Source organism: Eretmochelys imbricata, chromosome 10 (assembly GCF_965152235.1).
Source record: "Eretmochelys imbricata isolate rEreImb1 chromosome 10, rEreImb1.hap1, whole genome shotgun sequence".
In the NCBI taxonomy this organism is placed as follows: Eukaryota; Metazoa; Chordata; order Testudines; family Cheloniidae; genus Eretmochelys; species Eretmochelys imbricata.
This window is the reverse complement of record NC_135581.1, coordinates 235973-250910: the sequence shown is the minus strand read 5'-3', so window position 1 is coordinate 250910 and position 14938 is coordinate 235973. Positions and strand designations below refer to the sequence as shown.

At 44.2% G+C, this 14938-nt stretch overlaps 1 long non-coding RNA gene across 1 annotated transcript; it reads left to right on the top strand.

Annotated features, from left to right (window-relative positions):
* Positions 1-11508: 11508 nt before the first annotated feature.
* Positions 11509-14465, top strand: LOC144270845 (uncharacterized). The gene is made up of 3 exons (XR_013347261.1): positions 11509-11556; positions 12376-12720; positions 14329-14465. It is a non-coding gene; the product is annotated as an uncharacterized LOC144270845 (long non-coding RNA).
* Positions 14466-14938: the final 473 nt, after the last annotated feature.

Sequence of the window (14938 nt, the reverse complement as noted above, 5' to 3'; positions counted from 1 at the left end):
ATAGTGTGGCTGATGTTATTAGGCCCTGTGATGGTGTCCTCTGAATAGATATGTTGGCACAGTTGGCAACGGGCTTTGTTGCAAGGATATGTTCCTGGGTTAGTGGTTCTGTTGTGTGGTATGTGGTTGCTGGTGAGTATTTGCTTCAGGTTGGGGGGCTGTCTGTAGGCAAGGACTGGCCTGTCTCCCAAGATTTGTGAGAGTGTTGGGTTATCCTTCAGGATAGGTTGTAGATCCTTGATAATGCGTTGGAGGGGTTTTAGTTGGGGGCTGAAGGTGATGGCTAGTAGCGTGCTGTTGTTTTCTTTGTTAGTCCTGTCCTGTAGTAGTAACAGAACTTCCCAGAAGTCACCTCTGAAACCTGTCATTACACTAACTCAGATTCACAATTGCCTGATGTGCTGTCTGACGTGGATAAGAGCAACATTAAATCACTTTTGGCATTCACGGAAGAGCTGCACATGGTGGACCGTCGCTTTTGAGCTCAGGAAACTAGCACTGAGTGGTGGGATTGCATTGTTATGCAGGTCTGGGATGATAAACAGTGGCTGCAGAACTTTTGGATGAGGAAAGCCGTCTTCCTGGAATTGAGTGTTGAGCTCATCCTTACCCACAGGGCTAGGGCACCCAAATGAATGCTGCTCTCTCAGTAGAGAAGCGTGTGGCGATCGCAGTGTGGAAGCTGATGACTCCAGACTGCTACCAGTCAGTCGCAAATCAGATTGGAGTCGGGAAGTCAATGTTGGGACTTAAAGCAAGTGTGCGGGGCCATTAATCGCATCCTGCTATGAAGAACCATGTCTAGTTGGCAGCCGGTGTCAAGTGGAGTGCCCCAAGGGTCGGTCCTGGGGCCGGTTTTGTTCAATATCTTCATAAATGATCTGGAGGATGGTGTGGATTGCACTCTCAGCAAATTTGCGGATGATACTAAACTGAGAGGAGTGGTAGATACGCTGGAGGGGAGGGATAGGATACAGAGGGACCTAGACAAATTGGAGGATTGGGCCAAAAGAAATCTGATGAGGTTCAATAAGGATAAGTGCAGGGTCCTGCACTTAGGATGGAAGAATCCAATGCACAGCTACAGACTAGGGACCGAATGGCTAGGCAGCAGTTCTGCGGAAAAGGACCTAGGGGTGACAGTGGACGAGAAGCTGGATATGAGTCAGCAGTGTGCCCTTGTTGCCAAGAAGGCCAATGGCATTTTGGGATGTATAAGTAGGGGCATAGCGAGCAGATCGAGGGACGTGATCATTCCCCTCTATTCGACATTGGTGAGGCCTCATCTGGAGTACTGTGTCCAGTTTTGGGCCCCACACTACCAGAAGGATGTGGATAAATTGGAGAGAGTCCAGCAAAGGGCAACAAAAATGATTAGGGGTCTAGAACACATGACTTATGAGGAGAGGCTGAGGGAGCTGGGATTGTTTAGCCTGCAGAAGAGAAGAATGAGGGGGGATTTGATAGCTGCTTTCAACTACCTGAAAGGGGGTTCCAAAGAGGATGGCTCTAGACTGTTCTCAACGGTAGCAGATGACAGAATGAGGAGTAATGGTCTCAAGTTGCAGTGGGGGAGGTTTAGATTGGATATTAGGAAAAACTTTTTCACTAAGAGGGTGGTGAAACACTGGAATGCGTTACCTAGGGAGGTGGTGGAATCTCCTTCCTTAAAGGTTTTTAAGGTCAGGCTTGACAAAGCCCTGGCTGGGATGATTTAACTGGGAATTGGTCCTGCTTCAAGCAGGGGGTTGGACTAGATGACCTTCAGGGGTCCCTTCCAACCCTGATATTCTATGATTCTATGAACCGTGACTCTTGGTAATGTGTGTGAAATAGTTGATGGCTTTGCATAAAATGGGTTTCCCTAACTGGGCAGGGGCTATAGATAGCATGCATATTCCAATTTTGGCACTGGACGATCTTGTGACTGAGTACATCACTAGGAAGGGGTACTTCTCCATAGTGTTGCAGGCACTTGTGGATCACCATGGGCATTTCACTGACATCAACACGGTGGGGTCTGGAAAGGTGCATGACGCATGTATCTTCAGGAACACTGGCCTGTATAGAAAGCTGCAAGCGGGGGCTTTCTTTCCAGACCAGAAGATTACAGTAGGGAATGTTGAAATCCCCATAGTGATCCTGGGAGGCCTGGCGTATCCTTAATGCCATAGCTCATGAAGCCTTACACGGGAAACCTGGATAGCAGTAAGGAACTGTTCAACAATAGGCTGAGTAGGTGCAGGATGACCGTGAAATGTGCGTTTAGCAGATTAAAGGCACTCTGGGGGTGCCTTTATGGCAGGTTAGATGTCAATGAGGATAATATTCCCATGGTCATAGCTGCATGTTGTACATTGCATGATATTTATGAAGATAAGAGTGAAAAGTTTGCTCAGAAGTATGCTCCTGAGGTGCAGAACACCTGGCTGCAGCTTTTGAGCAGCCAGATACCAGTGCTATTAGCAGGGCACAAAGGGGGGCAGTTTGAATCAGAGAAGCTTTGCGGAAACACTTTGAAGATGAGAACCAGTAACATATGTTATACTCAGGACTGCAATGCTTAGAATCATAGAAGATTGGGATTGGAAGAGACCTCAAGAGGTCATAGAGTCCAACTCCCTGCTCAAAGCAGGACCAACCCCAACTAAATCACCCCAGCCAGGGCTTTGTCAAGACAGGCCTTAAAAACCTCTAAGGATGGAAATTCCAACACCTCCCGAGGTAACCCATTCCAGTGCTTCACCACCCTCCTAGTGAAATAGTGTTTCCTAATATCCAACCTAGACCTCCCCCACTGCAACTTGAGACCATTGCTCCTTGTTCTGTCATCTGCCACCACTGAGAACAGCCTAGCTCCATCCTCTTTGGAACTCCCCTTCAGGTAGTTGAAAGCTGTTATCAAATCCCCCTTCACTCTTCTCTTCTGCAGACTAAACGAGCCTAGTTCCCTCAGCCTCTCCTCGTAAGTCATGTGCCTCAGCCATGATAATTTTCGTTGCCCTCCGTTGGACTCTCTCAAATTTGTCCACATCCTTTCTGTAGTGGGGGGCCCGAAACTGGACACAATACTCCAGATGTGGCCTCACCAGTGCTGAATAGAGGGGGAATAATCACTTCCCTTGATCTGCTGGCAGTGCTCCTACTAATGCAGCCCAATATGCTGTTAGCCTTCTTGGTAACAAGGGCACACTGCTGACTCTCATCCAGCTTCTCATCCACTGTAATCCCCAGGTCCTTTTCCGCAGAACTGCTGCTTAGCCAGTTGGTCCCCAGCCTGTAGTGGTGCGTGGGATTCTTCGGTCCTAAGTGCAGGACTCTGCACTTCTCCTTGTTGAACCTCATCAGATTTCTTTTGGCGCAATCCTCCAATTTGTCTAGGTCACTCTAGACCCTATCTCTACCCTCCAGCATATCTACCTCTCCCCCCAGCTTAGTGTCACCCGCGAACTTGCTGAGGATGCAATCTATCCCATCATCCAGATCATTAATAAAGATGTTGAACAAAACCGGCCCCAGAACCGACGCCTGGGGCACTCTGCTTGATACCGGCTGCCAACTAGACATTGAGCCGTTGATCATTACCTGTTGAGTCTGACAATCTAGCCAGTTTTCTATCCACCTTTATAGTTCATTCATCCAATCCATACTTTTTTAACTTGCTGGCAAGAATACTGTGGGAGACTGTATCGAAAGCTTTGCTAAAGTCAAGATATATCACGTCCACTGCTTTCCCCATATCCACTGAGCCAGTTATCTCATCATAGAAGGCAGTCAGGTTGGTCAGGCATGACTTGCTCTTGGTGAATCCATGTTGACTATTCCGGATCACCTTCCTCTCCTACAAGTGCTTAAGAATGGTTTCCTTGAGGACCTGTTCCATGATGTTTCCAGGGACTGAGGTGAGGCTCACCAGTCTAGTTCCCTAGGTTCTCCTTCTTCCCTTTTTTAAAGATAGGCACTATATTTGCCTTTTTCCAGTCGTCCGGGACCTCCCCTGATCACCACAAGTTTCCAAAGATAGTGGCCAATGGCTCTGCAATCACATCAGCCAATTCCCAACTCAATGAAATTTGAGTTTTGCAAGGAAGCACTTGTGATTTTTGTGGCCTAGGATTCCATGTAAGCAAGTGATTAAACTGCTTGTTTATTTGTTGCTGCTATCTGCTATCACAATTTGCAAGAAACAAAGATTGCTTATCATTAAGAAAAACTTTGTTGTTATTGCACAAAAAACAATAGTATATTGATATCCACACACACACGGTTGGGGAGAGAGGAGGTAGCAGGGGAGGGCTGACTTTCAGAGCTGTGTGTAAGTCCAGCTATCATTTGAAAAGGTGTCTGAGGGGATGGAGCGAATGGGAAAGTGAAGTCCCAGAAAGCGGAAAGGAATGCGCAATGTGGGATTTGGGGAAGGCGTAGAAAAGAGTTCTAAATGTGCTGAAGGGGAAGGTGGGCATGCACAATCTGCTCAGTCTGGAGCGTTATGAAGGACTTCAGCATCTGTTTGTTGCTGTATAATTTTAATCATCGTCTTAGTTGGGACCCTAAAAAAGGCCTAATTTTCTTTTCTGTCCTGCCTTTCGATTTCTCTCCACTTTTTTCTGCATCTGAGTTTTGCAGCACCTCCTGGAACATGTCCTCCTTGCTCTAGCTTGGCCGCTTTCTTATCCAGCAGAGGCGCTCCGCCAGTGTGTAGGGGATGCCTCTGACGGCTGCATCTGCAGAAGCACAAGGAACAATACACAGAAGCATGATTAAGTACACATACAACATTGAAACAGTATAGTAAAATACACCTCTAGTAACACACCAATCACTTTCTCACTGACAAGCACAAGCACTTTCTCCCTTAACAAGCACACATGCCAGCGAACACCCCAAACCTGGTGAGTTTACTCCAGGGCAGAGGGCATTTTACATGGGGATAAAAGCAATATGAAAGGGTGGTGCTGCAGTCAACTGGGGACACTATTTTAAATTTCCCATTCTTTTCCACAGGTGGGGGTCATTTTACCAGATATCTCACTCCTAAGAGTAAGCAGAGGAGAAAGGGTGCATCTACTATACACTTGCAGCTTCTGCTCTTGTCCCTGTACTGCTCACCTGTGCGCTGCTTTGGTGATTGCAGAATGGCATGGGAAAGCTTTCTTCAATGGGGAAAGGAACAAAACAGATCTGCCAAGGAACCTTTGGTAGAGGGTTGCCAAGTACCTCCAAAAAGTTTTCTAGAGATCTCTCTGGAGGATTCCCATGAAATCTTGGTGTGCCTCAAGCCCCTGTTCTGCCATACTGCTTAACTGCACAGGGAAATGTCCAGCACACAGAAACACAGCCAACCGTGAACATTTCTATGCCCTCAACCCACCTCTGCACTTTACAAAGCAAAACCACTTACCAGGGATCTCCTCTCCTGCTTCTTGCTCACTGGAGTGCAACTGCCGAGTCTGGCTAGACACCTCCGGAGTGGAGAACGGCTCCTGACTGGACACACCACATGGCGACCCTGCTGTGGGCTCCACATGGTTGTGTAACTCCACTTCTTGATTGATGACTTCATCCTCTAGGTTAGGTCCATTTTCCACCAGATCCAGCCTCGCCAAAGTATCCATGGACTCTTGGCAGTGGAGGTGGGGTCGCCACCAAGGATAGCATCCAACTCCATATAAAAATGGCAGGTCTGTGGTGCAGCACTGGAGCAACAGTTTGCCTCCCTCGCCTTCTGGTAGGCCTGCCTCAGCGCCTTGAGCTTTACTCTGCACTGCAGTGTGTCCTGGTCATAGCCCTTTTTGCAAAGGCTTTGAGAGAGTTGCCTATAGGTATTGAAATTCTTATGGCAGAAGAGCAGCTGGGACTGCAGAGCCTCCTGTCTCCAAATACTGAGCAGATCCACATTGTTCCAAGCAGGACAGCAATTGTCACGTGGACCTGCCATTGTACCTGGGAAGATGCGATGTAAGCTCTCGAGGCTGAGCAAACAGGAAGTGGAGTTTCAAAAATTGCCAGGACTTTAAAGGGGAGGGAGCGGACTGTTGCTTTCCTTACTGCAGGGCAGTGGAGTAAGAACTGCTGACCTGAGCAGTCAAGATGGGCATTGTGGGACACCTTCTGGAGGCTAATTAAAGTGATACAATCAAGTGCAGTGTCTGCATTGGCCCTGACAAAACTTTTGCGCAAAAAGCCCTATGTCTTTTGTCAAGGTGGTTTTATTTTGTCGCCGAAACTGTGGAGGTTTTTGTGCCAAAAGTGGCATTGCAGTGTGTACATCTCCACTCTTTCGTTGCCAAAAGCTGCCTTTTGGGGACAAAACTCTGCCGTATAGGCAAGGCCTTAGTTAACGTTCATGGGTCCTGAGGTGCTTAGCACCTCTTTAATTAAACTGGCCAGCCTTGGGTTCCATCTTTGCTAGAAATTTTGAATTGCTTACTACTGTTTCTCTGCACTGACTTATAATGGAGGGGTGGTTTTTGTTTTATTTTTAACAGCCAATGGAGATTATCGACTTGCAGAAGATGATGCTTCCTAGGCATGCCATGAGACAGTTGTGAGCAGCTTTGGGCTTTCTACTGTTACAACTCTAGCAGGAAATTAAATTAATAATCATATTTGGCAGTTATAGTACTCCATGTTACAATGTCTAGCTTCGCTGCACAGTTACAAAGGTGAGCAGTGCCCCTCTAATGGTTGTGTGCTAATGTATGTTAAATAAGTGGGTGATCTGATTCTTAATTTTCTAGTGTGGGAGTCCCAGAATTACTCTTCGCAGCTGACACTAGTTGTGCCCCTTGTTGGCACCTTTATCAAAGTTGAATTGAAAAGCTCAACTCCCGTCTCATTCCTGGAGGGGTCTGTTTAGCATAGGCAGGAGAGTGAGAAGCTTGCACTTCTCCTGCACATTTTGTAACTGAGCTATAGACTTCAAGCTCCAGGCCCTGTCAAGATGACATCTTTCACAGCCAGTTTAAGGATTTGTTTCTAGTGGTTTGTTTGGTTTTTAATCTGTTTCTGAATTAAATTTCATTCCTGCCTTTGAAAAATTAAACTCTGCTCCGCTGAAACCGTTTCGATAAAAGCATAAATCAGCAAACAAAGTGAAGTCTCTCCTGAGCCTGTGGTGTCATATCTGTGCACACTCAACAAGAGGGAAATTGAGACTATTCAGTCATGTTAGGAGAATGGAGTCTTATCCCACACACTGCAGTTGTTAGAAGTTCTTCAGATTGTGAATGTTTTATCTTGAAAACAATTTGGCCCCAGAAATCTTCACAATAAGCTTAATTTGGTTGACACACATTAAATCTGTCTAGTAGCTGTTTCATGTAGGTATTCCCAAACTATTTGGACTGATTTTAAAAAAGCTACAAATTCGACAATATATATTTACAGGGTCAAAAACAGATACTTCAGTTATTTCTTTAATATATTAACTTACTTACATTATGCATTTTTATTAGGGCGGCCAATCACAGTTAACTCATGCGATTAACTCAACTCAAAAAAATTAATCACTATTAATCGCACTTATAACAATAGAATACCAATTGAAACTTATTACATTTTTGGATGTTTTTCTACATTTTCAATATGTATTTCAATTACAACACAGAATACGAAGTGCACAGTGCTCACTTTATTTTTTTGATTACAAATATATGCACTGTAAAGATGATAAACAAAAATTGTATTTTTCAATTCACCTCATACAAGTACTGAAGTGCAGTCTCTTTATCATGAAAGTGTTAGTTACAAATGCAGTGGGGTTTTTTGGTTACATAACTGCACTCAAAACCAAAATAGTGTAAAACTTTAGAGCCTACAAGTCCACTCAGTCCTACTTCTTATTTTGCCAAGCGCTAAGACAAACAAGTTTGTTTACATTGATGGGAGATGCTGCTGCCTGCTTGTTTACAAGGTCACCTGAAAGTGAGAACAGGCGTTTGCATGGCACTTTTGTTGCTGGCGTTGCAAGGTATTTATATGCCAGATATGCTAAACATTCGTCTGCCCCTTCATGCTTTGGCCACCATTTCAGAGGACATGCTTTCATGCTGATGATGCTCATTTGAAAAAATGTGCTAATTAAATTTGTGACTGTACTCCTTGGGGATAGAATTGTATATCTCGTGCTCTGTTTTACCAGCATGCTGTATATATTTCATGTTACAGCAATCTCAGATGATGACCCAGCACTTCTTTGCATTTGGACAAATCTGCAGTGATCGTGTTTTTAAAATGAACAACACATGCTGAGTCATCATCCAAGACTACTATAACATTAAATATATGGCAAAAGGCAGGTAAAATAGAGCTAGACACATACAATTCTCCCCCAAGGAGTTTAGACACAAATTTAATTAACGCATTCTGGAAAGGTGGCAGAAGCATGAAGGGGCATACAAATGTTTAGCATATCTGGCACATAAATACCTTGCAATGCCAGCTACACAAGTCCCATGTGAACTCCTGGTGACATTGTAAATAAGAAGTGGGCAGCATTATCTCTCATCAGTGTAAACAAACTTGTTTGTCTTAGCGCTTGGCAGAATAAGAAGTAGGACTGAGTGGACTTTGGCTCTAAAGTTGTGCATTGTTTTATTTTTGAGTGCAGTTATGTATCAACAACAAAAATCTACATTTTCAAGTTGTATGAGATGAACTGAAAAATACCCTTTCTTTTGTTTATCCTTTTTACAATGCAAATATTTGTAATAAATAATATAAAGTGATCACTGTACGCTTTGTATTCTGTGTTGTAATTACAGGTTTCAGAGTAACAGCCGTGTTAGTCTGTCTTTGCAAAAAGAAAAGGAGTACTTGTGGCACCTTAGAGACTAACCAATTTATTTGAGCATGAGCTTTCGTGAGCTACAGCTCACTTCATCGGATGCATACCATGGAAACTGCAGTAGACATCATATACACACAGAGACCATGAAACAATACCCCCTCCCACCCCACTTTCCTGCTGGTAATACCTTATCTAAAGTGATCATCAAGTTGGGCCATTTCCAGCACAAATCCAGGTTTTCTCACCCTCCGCGCCCCCACCCCCCCACAAACTCACTCTCCTGCTGGTAATAGCCCATCCAAAGTGACCACTCTCTTCACAATGTGTATGATAATCAAGGTGGGCCATTTCCTGCACAAATCCAGGTTCTCTCACCCCCTCACCCCCCTCCAAAAACCACACACACAAACTCAATCTCCTGCTGGTAATAGCTTATCCAAAGTGACCACTCTTCCTACAATGTGCATGATAATCAAGGTGGGCCATTTCCAGCACAAATCCAGGTTTTCTCACCCCCCCCCCACATACATACACAAACTCACTCTCCTGCTGGTAATAGCTTATCTAAAGTGATCATTAAGTTGGGCCATTTCCAGCACAAATCCAGGTTTTCTCATCCTCCGCGCCCCCCCACACAAACTCACTCTCCTGCTGGTAATAGCAATTGAAATCAATATATTTGAAAATGTAGAAAAACATCCAAAATATTTATTAAATTTCAATCGGTATTCATAGAATCATAGAATATCAGGTTGGGAAGGGATCTCAGGAGGTCATCTAGTCCAACCCCCTGCTCAAAGCAGGACCAATTCCCAGTTAAATCATCCTAGCCAGGGCTTTGTCAAGCCTGACCTTAAAAAATTCTAAGGAAGTTTACCACCTCCCTTGGTAATGCATTCCAGTGCTTTACCACTCTCCTAGTGAAAAAGTTTTTCCTAATATCCAACCTAAACCTCCCCCACTGCAACTTGAGACCATTACTCCTTGTTCTGTCATCTGCTACCACTGAGAACATTCTAGATCCATCCTCTTTGGAACCCCCTTTCAGATAGTTGAAAGCAGCTATCAAATCCCCCCCTCATTCTTCTCTTCCACAGACTAAACAATCCCAGTTCCCTCAGCTTCTCCTCATAAGTCATGTGTTCCAGTCCCCTAATCATTTTTGTTGCCCTCCATTGGATGTTTTCCAATTTTTCCACATCCTTCTTGTAGTGTGGGGCCCAAAACTGGACACAGTACTCCAGATGAGGCCTCACCAATGTTGAATAGAGGGGAACGATCACATCCCTCCATCTGCTGGCAATGCCCCTACTTATACATCCCAAAATGCCATTGGCCTTCTTGGCAACAAGGGCACACTGTTGACTCATATCCAGCTTCTCGTCCACTTTAACCCCTAGGTCCTTTTCTGCAGAACTGCCGCCTAGCCATTCGGTCCCCAGTCTGTAGCGGTGCATGGGATTCTTCTGTCCTAAGTGCAGGACTCTGCACTTGTCTTTGTTGAACCTCATCAGATTTCTTTTGGCCCAATCCTCTAATTTGTCTAGGGCCCTCTGTATCCTATCCCTACGCTCCAGCGTATCTACCTCTCCTCATAGTTTAGGGTCACCTGCAAACTTGCTGAGGGTGCAATCCACGCCATCCTCCAGATCATTTATGAAGATACTGAACAAGGCCGGCCTGAGGACTGACCCTTGGGGCACTCCACTTGATACTGGCTGCCAACTAGTCATGGAGCCATTGATCGGTACCTGTTGTTGAGCCTGACAATCTAGCCAACTTTCTATCCACCTTATAGTCCATTCATCCAGCCCATACTGGATGAATCCATTCTGACTGTTCCTGATCACTTTCGTCTAAATGCTTCAGAATTGATTCCTTGAGGACCTGCTGCATGATTTTTCCAGGGACTGAGGTGAGGCTGACTAGCCTGTAGTTCGCCGGATCCTCCTCCTTCTCTTTTTTAAAGATAGGCACTACATTAGCCTTTTTCCAGTCGTCCGGAACCTCCCCCTCTCATCTTTGAAAATTCATGGCAATGGCCAATGGCTCTGCAATCACATCTGCCAACTCCTTTAGCACTCTCGGACGCAGCGCATCCAGCCCCATGGACTTGTGCTCGTCCAGCTTTTCTATATAGTCCCAAACCACTACTTTCTTCACAGAGGGCTGGTCACCTCCTCCCCATGCTGTGCTGCCCAGTGCAGCAGTCTGGGAGCTGACCTTGTTTGTGAAGACAGAGGCAAAAAAAGCTTTGAGTACATTAGCTTTTTCCACATCCTCAATCACTAGGTTGCCTCCCTCATTCAGTAAGGGGCCCACGCTTTCTTTGACTTTCTTCCTATTCTATTGTTTAATGTGATTAAAACTGCAATTAATTGCTTTAATCGTGATTAATTTTTTTGAGTTAATTGTGTGAGTTAACTGCAACTGATAGCTCTAGTAAATATACAATCATTTTACAAATCATTGTTTTTATATTTTATAAGTGGGATGTGAAATCTAACAAATGAGTGAACTAAAAAATTTGGCATAAAATGTTACAAAAATCATTGTAAATTTTTAGTCTCACTTCAGAAGAAAATATATATAAATTTTGGGAAGCATTTTTTCACATTAGGTGCTAAAGTGTCCATTTTTATTGTAGCGAAAGATTAAAGTGATAAACATCTGAGGTGTAAACCTGCATTGGGGCAAAGGCCATGTCGTATGTACCAGGCTCACTGATGGGCTTTTATTTCAGTTTTACATGCAGTGTTGATGTGGTAAGTGCCTTCTGGTCGGAGCCTGCACCTCATCCCCCCTCCCGTACCCCAACCCCCTGCCCCAGCCTGGAGCCCCCTCCTGCACCCAAACTCCCTTCCAGAGCTTTTACCCATCACTCCTGCACCCCAACCCCAAGCCCCAGGCTCAGCCAATGCACGCTTCACAGTTGAGACTGGTATACTGATTTGTGACAACCCCTGAAGCATATTGGATCTATAAACCCCAGATGACACACACAAAAAGTAACTCATGAAATGTCCAGTGGATTGTATGAGATTAGATGCAGTGTGACCATATGACCCCTGCACCCAAATTCTCTCCCAGAGTTTGCACCCCTCACTCCTGCACCCCTGCCCCAGGCTCAGCCCAGAGCCCCCTCCCACACGCCGAACTCGGCCCCAGCCCAACCCCCTGCCCGAGCCTGCTGACAGTGAGTGAGGGTGTGGGAGAGCGAGTGATGGAGGGAGGAGAAATGGAGTGAATGGGGTGGGGTCTTGAGGAAGGGGTGGGGTAGATCTTAAATTCAGAAAGTGATCTTGTGTGTAAAAAAGTTGGACACTACTGTATCATAGGGTAAATATGATACACATATTTATATTTGTATATTATATTATATACACATAGGGTAAAAGCACACAAAAGACCAGTTTTCACAGTCCATGATGTGTTTTTCACAGCCATGAATTTGGTAGGGCCCTAGATATGTGCCTTTCCTCCCATTTCTCTCCTATGTCATATCCTCCAAAAGATTAAGTGGGATAAGACATCAGTGATCTTAATAACACTATGATGGCCATGATCGTTCTGGTTCATTACAGCTCTACAGATGGCCTCCCACCTGGTGCATTCACCTACAGCCATTTCTGGACTTACTGTCACAGAACAGAGACAAAACCAACCATCACAGCCTAGCATCCCTCCACCTGGCAGCCTGATCATAAAATCATAGAAGATTAGGGTTGGAAGAGACTTCAGGAGGTCATCTACTCCAACCCCCTGCTCAAAGCAGGACCAATACTAACTAAATCATCCCAGCCAGGGCTTTGTCAAGCCAGGCCTTCAGTACCTTTGATTTTTCGATGGCCAACAGAGTCAGAGAGATCTTGCTTGGAGGAGATCCAATCCATCCGTTTGAATAGCAGGAAACCCTCTACAATAAAGTGGTATGTTGCCAAATGAAAGAAGTTCTCCTTGTGGTGCCAGAAGCATCATTTGCCTCTTGAAGAGTCCATGTTTCCTCTTATCCTGAATGATCGCCTCTCCTTTAAGCTATTGGGCCTATCCAGATGTCTATGATTTCATGTATAATCCTGATGCTTGTCAGCTGATCTGAAAATTCAATAAGTCGTTTGTAAAGTTCTTCCCTGGCATCATCATCATACTTTGGATTGAGATAAAATAGTCATTAGAGCCACCTGTACAACTTGCTAATAGCCTTTCAAATGAGAATAGTCTTTTGTTTTAAGAGAGATATGATCACTGTGATCCTCTAGTCTGATCTCTTGCATAACACAGGCCAAAGACTTTCATGAATTAATTCCTGTTTGAGCTAGAGCATATGTTTTAGAAAAATATCCAATCTTGATTTAAAAATTGCCAGTAAGGGAGAATCCATGCCTGTCTTACCTGTACTTGATAAATTGCTCCAACGGTTAATTACCTCCAGTGTTAAAAATTTGTGCATTATTTCTAGTTTAAATTTGTCTTCCTTCAACTTTCTGCCATTGGATTTTGTTATATTTTTGCCTGCTACATTGAGGAGCCCTCTTTTATCTAGTTTCTGCTCCCCATGTAGGTACTTGTAGGCTGTGATCCAGCCACTCCTTAACCTATATTTTGATAAACTAAACTAAGTAGATTGGGCTCCTTGAGTCTTCCTCTCCCTGCTGTCACTCACCCTTAAGGCAGGAAAGGCATGGCCTTCCCACTTCTAAAAGTGATGGGGCCATGGTCCCCTGGCCCTTGCTGTTCTGGTGCCCCTTAGCTGAGTTGCCCCGGCATCAGCACGCACAGCAGGAGTCAGTCAAAGCCCCAACACTTTTTAAAGTGATTCTGCCTCTCACTGAGCTGACTGTAATCTAGGGTTGGAGGCTGCTTGATGGTAATGGCCAGGGACTTCGTTTTCTCCAGACTGATAACTAAACCAATACGCATTGCTTCTTTCCCAACCACCATCAGCTGCAGTGATTCAACAAACTAAGCCAACAAGGCAACATCATTGGTGTACTTGAGGTCTGTTATGCTGTATAGAAAGAATGATAACCAGATGTACACTAATTTATTATCACTATCGTATCACCACAATTGCACTAAGTCTGATACAAAGTACATCATAATATATCTATGGAAAAAATTGTAATTGCTAAATATGATGATCCTGTTTATATGGATGTATCATCTTTGTAGCTGAAGTTATGAATATTTGCTATGAATTTATCTCGAACGTGTTCCGTTCCTGGGTGACCACCCCCTAGACAGATTTGCAGCAATGCTAGCCAGCCTGCTTGATGGTTTATTAAAGACAATCCACTATTCCAGGGACCCTCCCAAAACTGCTCAAGGAGCACATACTCAATGAATGCCTCATGACTCAACAAGACATGTAAGGACATATGATAAGGATATGGGATCTAACACTATCTTTTACCAGTAACTTTCCATGTTCACGTGACCCATGACCCCATATTGGCCAGTAACTTTCAGTGCACATGGGCTGAGATATAAAATGCAAGCTGTGACATCACTGCTTTGTCTTCTTTCCTCTTCCACAGTTCTGGACATGATTTCTAGCAAAGAAGAGCTTTGAACAATGGACTGATGACCCCCCAACCTAATGGATGAACTGGAGAGACTTATCACAGACTAGCAGATTTAACACCACTGTTGCAAACTCTGAAATCAGTTGTAATGTATATATGATTCCTTTAACCAATTAATAACTTATTTTACTTTTATATTAATAAACCTTTAGTTTTTAATTACTAAAGGAATTGGCTATAGCATATGGTAAGATCTAAAGTGTGTGTGTATATATATATATATATATATATATATATATATATATATATGGATCTGGGGAAGTGTCTGATCCTTTGAGATTAATAGGACCTTCTATATGATGAATCTGGTTTTCAGTAACGTCTCATTAGAGAAAGACCAGTTGTCTGGGTGGTAAGCCAGGGGCTGGAATGCCTAAGGGGATTGTGTTTTGGCTTCTTGTTAACCAGTGTGGTGATACAAGAGCTCACTTTTGTTATTGGTTTGATGAACTAATAACCGCCAGTTTTGGGGTGTGACTGTCCTATTTTTTTTATCACTGTTCTGAATTTGGCATTCTCACCTGTGACCCACACCAGGCACACCACACCACAAGGTTTCAAA